Here is a 6,722-nt window from a genome sequence, read left to right on the forward strand (position 1 = left end):
GCAGAAGGATCCTAGCTCAAGGGTCTAACGTGTATCCACCCTAAGGATCCAGACACACATGGGCTTTCTGATATGTTTTGTTAACATATCAAAACATATGATATCAAAACATCAGAGGGCTGATGTGAGAGGGCCCTCTCTGCACAAGAGCCTCCAGGAGAGAGAGTCATCTTTGGGAAAAATTGAGTAAAGGAGTATGAAATTTGTTCATAACAATTGACTAGTGACGATGGTCCACACAATAATGATAGGACAGAATATTCAGGGAACGCAGCCTTCCGTTCAGTGGGTGTGGCCCATGAGCCTGGGAAGCCAATGCATAAGAAGTAGGGCCACATGGCCCAAGTCCAAAGCCAGCCTCACCAACAAGGGTGGAGAAGTCCCTTCCCAGGGCCTCCACAGGCATCTGCACAGACTATGCACCTTATGGTAGGCTGAATAATGCCCCCGCCAAATATGCCTATATCCAGATGCCCTGTTTTGTGAATATGTCACCTTACGTGGTAAAAGGGACTTCGTGAAAGTCATTAAACTTGGTGTGATTATCCTGGATTATCTGGTTGAGGCCAATGTAATCACAAAGGTCATTTTAAGAGGGAAGCAGGAAGATGAGAGTCAGAATAAGAAGAAGCAAGGAAGAAAGCAGAGGTCAGAGAGAAGACGCTACGACGCTGGCTTTGCAGATGAAGGAAGCAGCCACGAGTCAGTGATGCAGGCAGCTTCTAGAAGATGGAAAAGACGAGGAGACAGATTTTCCCCTAGAGCCTTCAAAAGGAGCACGGGCTCACCGACACCTTGATTTCAGCCTCGTGAAAATGATTTTGGACTTCTGACCTACAGAACTGTAAGAAAATAAACTAGTATTGTTTTGATCCACTAAATTGCGGTAATCTGTTATACAGCAATACAAACAAATCCACATGTCATGCCCCCAGGGGCCACCATCCGCACGGACGCTGATCTGAATGCCGCTTCCGGGAACTAGGCAGCATGGCTGTCTCTGTAGCCACAGGGCAGGGGAAAGGGCAAGGAAACCGTGGTGCCGAGTGACTCAGGGACTCGAGTTGCATGCTCTTGGGAGTCTCATCCTCCTTCCATCTATTTACTCTCCACCCTCATCTCCACCCTCCCGAGGCCCTTGTTCCCATCTGGCCAATCGGGAAACAGGTGTTGGGTCCTTCCTGGGTACCACCACCCCATCTTCCCAACCTCCATACACACTGACCCAGATGGAGGTAAAGCTGTTGTTTTATTGAAGAGCCAGGAGAGACACTCGTTTCCTCTGAGGATGGGAAACGTCTCACGGTGGGTCTGCAGAGAGTTTCAGGGGAACCCTCTCTTCCTCTCAATGTCCCTCTATCCCTTTGGTCCTCTTTTCTTTCTACATTTCCACTTCAAACCCATTGTCCCTCTCAGTCTGATGACGCAACCCACTTCCTCAAAACGCCACTAGACCTATCTGCAAAGGAGCCGTGGTCTGCTGCCCCAGCATGGGATTTGCAAACTCTAACCCTTCAGGAGGTAGCTGGATGCTTCCCTTGGACTGGTTCTTTATGTCTCCAAGAGAATCCAGCACTGGCTCTGGACCCCAAAACGGAAGTGAAAGCAGATGCTCTGTATCCACTTTGGTGTCACAGAGTGAGGCCAGTTGGCTCCCAAATGACTTCCCAGCAAACATACCTCAGCCCACATTTGTTTTTTCCCTAAGAAGCACTCAGTCTGAAATCATGGGGGCAAGGTCTTTTCCCAGACAGCACTTGGACCCCGTTCCTCAGGTAAGTATCACAAAAGTGTGCTGGGCCAAGGAGTCAGGAGCTCTTTGCCATGGCTGCTTTCGTTATCAAGAGGCCTGGTCAGCAGAGAATAATCCAGACACAGCTATCCGGGATACGTGACACCATCTCCAGAGACTGCTTCTGACTCCCAAACTCCTCTCTGGATAGAAGGCAGGGGTGTCTCGGTAAGTGACCCAGAGAAGAAGCAGCAGAGCACAGTGAATAAGAATTGGTAGGCTTGGACTTCCCTGGTGGCACAGTGGGTTAAGAATCTGCCTGCCAGTGCAGGGGACACGGGTTCGAGCCCTGGTCCGGGAAGATCCCACATGCCGCGGAGCAACTAAGCCCATGTGCCACAACTACTGAGCCTGCGTTCTAGAGCCCGCGAGCCACAACTACTGAAGCCCGCACGCCTAGAGCCCGTGCTCCGCAACAAGAGAAGCCACCACAATGAGAAGCCCGCGCACCGCAACGAAGAGTGGCCCCCGCTCGCTGCAACTAGAGAAAGCCCGTGCACAGCAATGAAGACACAATGCAGCCAAAAATAAATAAATACATTAAAAAAAAAAAAAAGAATTGGTAGGCTTAACGTGGAGCTAGAGGAATGAGAATATGTGCTTATATGAAATGCCCCCAGATAATCACTTTCTGAACTAGTTGGGAAGAATTTAAGGGAGGCTAAATTTCTTGCAATCCTGTGGGCAAGGCCTGAGTCAGAAAAATACTTCTCGATGCTGTTATTTCAAAACTGTTTTTCCTCCAGGCTGCTATATTCTCGAGAAACATATGTTAAATATGTTATTTTCACAAAGACCTAGTAAATCTAATTGTTTGCAATTTGCTTCTTTCTTATTTTTCCCCATTTTTATTCACTGTAACAGCACATTGTAATAACAATAAAAGAAGTTAAAAATGAGGGAAATTACCCAGAAATCTGCCTACGAAAGCAATTCTTTTATATTTTCCGTGTTTCCTCCCAGGAATTATCTATATGCTGGCAAAACAGTTCTATGCTACTTCCCAGAATGGAAGATCTAGAGAAAGATAGAGCTCTGCTTCTAAAAAGTTATGAGACATTGGCCACATCACTTAAAATCTTGGGTATCAGTTTTTCATATTTAAAATGAAAAAATCAGACTAGTGGATTTTTTCATGGATCCTTCTAGCTTTAAAATTATTCGTACTTCGTTCCTTGCAACAGAATGAGTCTACTTTGAAGCATCATGTTTGGGGAACTGGACATTTTTAAAAGCTGAGAGAATGGTACTGGCAAGTAAAAATGGCAATTAGCAACACCACAAACAATAGACAGGAGCAGAAACTGAAACTTGATAGTAACCTTTCAATAAACATACTTTAAAATAACTGCTTGTTTTGTTCTAATTCTAGAATTCCCCAAACTTGTTTGCAAGACAAAGTTTTTCTAACTGTAACTTAGCCTTTTGTCCTGAAGGCAGGCTAGAGATAAGTATAGCTCCAACAACAGTGCAGTATAGGGACAATGGCTACTTTGGTCATTAACCACAGAAATATTATATTAACGTCATTAAAAATCAACGAATGATGCTCCTCCTTTTACTATTTTGTGGTTGCATGCTATGCAATTTGGAATGGTGCTTGTCTTAGTCAATTTGGGCTGCTTTAACAAAAATATCATAGACTGGGTGGCTTAAACAACAAACATTTATTTCTCACAGTTCTGGAGGCTGCAAAGTCCAAGATCAAGGTGCTGGCAGATCCAGTGTCTGGTAAAAGCCTCTTCCTAGTTTTCAGAAAGCCTTCTCCCAGTGTACCCCCCATGGCAGAGAGCAGAGAGAGGAAGCCAGCTCTCAAGTCTCTTCTTACGAGGGCACTAATCCCATTCATGAGGGTTCCACCCTCACAACCTAAGTACCTCCCAAAGGCCCCAACTCTCTTAATATCCTCACATTGGGAGTTAGGATTTCAATATATGAATGGGGGCAGTACCCAAATATTCAGTAATTAGCAGAGCTGGACCAAAGTAGCTGTTGTCTCTATACTGGCCTGTCGTTGAAGACACACTTATCTTTAGTCTGCTTTCGCTACTACTTTGAACCAAGATATTCTGGCAATAAGCATGGGATCTTATTTTTAAAAGATGAAAATAACAGTTGGTAGAAATCCTCAAGTGCTTTTTCAAGCCACAGAGTATTTCCTCTCCCCAGCAATTTAAGGAGAACGTATGCTTAGATCCATGGATCACAGACATATTCTAGAGCACAGCTTCCGTCAGTAAAGCTGGTCTTAAACTTCATGTGCTTCATGACTTTCTACACTGGAGCAGAAAGCACAGAAGATACCGAGCCAGATTATTATTCTGTAAGTCTGACCATTTGTGAGTTACATTATACACAGATATTATGTATCAGAACCACGCCTTCACTTGGCACGGTGCAGTGATAATGCAGATTAAATCTCGGTTACCAAAGAATTGTGCAAAGCAAGGATGTAGTTCATGTGCACATGTTTTAGATAACATGGTACCATGCATAGTGAGAACTGCCTGTACTACAATCCGGACACTTTATTGCATCCTTATGAACTTGCGGTATATACACAAGATTTACCAACATTATTAGTCACTGTTCTGTTCAGAGATCTAAAATCAGCAAACAGGACTAACAACGTGGTGAGGGTCATCTTAGCTTTATTGCCAAGCCGTGCTATTTATCTTGACATATGAGCTTTGGCAATTTCTTGGATGTTACAGTGCCTGTGATGCTTTTGATGAAACACTTTGGGATTGAGTAAATTTGATGATGCTAATAAAACAAGAAAATTTATTATACTCTAAATGGCAACTAAACTAGAATTAAAATGCCAACTTGGAGCACTGTGCTGAGAAGCATTCTGAGGTCCCATGTGGATCCCATGGGGAAGTGTATATAACTGAGAGGCTATATAGTCTATTGACAGTGGGAAACATATGTCACATATTTGCCATTCTTGTATAAGGAAGACTATATTACATATCATACTAATGTTAAATCAGCTTCTAACATAAATGCTGTTTATAAAACACAGATAGAGGGACTTCCCTGGTGGTCCAGTGGTTGAGACCCTGTGCTTCCACTGCAGGGGGCGGGGGTTTGATCCCTGTTCGGGGAACTAAGATCCTACATGCCTCGCGGCATGGCCAAAAAATTAAAAATTAAAAAAAGCACAGATAGAGAGTTCTGGTGGGATTCACACTATATTCATGTGTCTTCAGGTATAGCAAACCCCGCTCAGGCTGCAGAGACTGAGAAAAGTATCTTGTATGCATTGATGGAGGATCACAAATAAACTCCAATTGCATTCAGCCCAGGAACTCTTAAAGTAGTTGTAATATGGCAATGACCTTTCAAAATAGGTTTTATGATCTTTTTCTCATAAGACACTTTGCCAAGACCAGTGCGCACTTTTCTCAGATGCATCAGGAGCTGACATCAGTCACCTTGACTGATATCTGATTTCAGCTGCAGATGCATTGGATAGTTTAAATTTAGGATCACCTCATGCTGACAGTTCTTTACCTCAAGCATGTTCAGGGCATCTTTTCTCCTCCGGGAGCCTGGTCATCTTTTCTTTGGGGCATCATTTCTTCTCTGACTCTGCAGGGACTTGCTCAGCCAGCTGGCACACACACGTGAAAAGCTGAGGTAAAGTCCCCGAGGGAAATTGCTCAACCAACAGGCGAAAGGAGCCAGCTGGCAAATGGGTGTGATGAGAAAACAGTTATTTGAGTTACTGCCTGGGCATTTTACAGTATGGCAACCCTGCTCACACCCAGAGTCTGGACATTTAGATAAGGACCTGAGCAGGATCCCTGCCCCAAGTTCCTGCTTTGCTTTTCCTGAGACACCTTTTCCAGCCCATGAACAGTGAGTGAGTGACCTTTGTCCCAGCCACCTTATAAGTAGCAGGCGCTTGCTTGCTACCCTGCTCTCTATCTCCTGCTCCCTCATGACCTGGAATAGAGGACTGCCCTTCCCCAAGTTCATTGCCCCATTCCTGGGATCTGTAAGTAATAAATCTTGTGACTTGACATCTTTTGTGTGAATGTACTAAAACTCTGTCTTTAATCAAAATGACCCTGGGGTTTTCCCTTCCTCAAAGTGGGAGTACAGATGCTGAGGGACCTACTTGCTGACCCTGTGTGAGGGTGGCTTGAGCCTCCTCATTCATCAGGTCAACATCTGCATATGCTTAATTTAATACACCAGCAATGGACCCCCAACACAATAGGCATGCTGCCCCTCCTTCAGGTGGGCAATTCCAAGATGTATTTTATACGTGTATCTTGAATTACCAGTGGAATTGAACCTCCACTGCCTGCAGTGATAACCTTGATAATGCACCATTTTGGCAAGTTTTTCTCCTTCCCTGTGTCATTCTCTTCCCCTGCTCACTCATGATTCCTAGGATTTTCTTCCAAATAAACTATCGCATATAAGTCCTTGTATCAGGCTCTGCTGTAGGGGAACTAATGATAAGACAATACTCTTTGAAATTGCAAGGACCATACAGTTAATGATGCTGAAAGTTGCATGATAAATGGATAGTCCTAGGCCTTAGTTTATGAAGAATATTCTAGATTCCATCAATGGAAATAGTATAAGATCCTATTAAGAAGGAAGAGAGCCACAGCTTGGGTCAAAATAGCACACCAACTGCCTGTCCACGCCTACTTGCCATTCCCACCCCAAATTAGCAATGACACGAAAGAGATTATTTATAACAGTGCTAGAAAACAAGGAAATGCCATCAAAGGATCAAAATTTTGGAGGAATCCTCGATTAACAGAAGGCAGACAAGTTTGATGGCACAACGGCCAACGGCACAGGCAGACAGGACTTCTGCAGAAGGTAGAGCCACTTTCACAGAAGCTCTAGCCCAGAGGTAATGGGTACAGGGAGTAGGAAGAGGACCTGCAGCAACTGCTTG

Source organism: Balaenoptera acutorostrata, chromosome 2, assembly GCF_949987535.1.
Source record: "Balaenoptera acutorostrata chromosome 2, mBalAcu1.1, whole genome shotgun sequence".
In the NCBI taxonomy this organism is placed as follows: Eukaryota; Metazoa; Chordata; class Mammalia; order Artiodactyla; family Balaenopteridae; genus Balaenoptera; species Balaenoptera acutorostrata.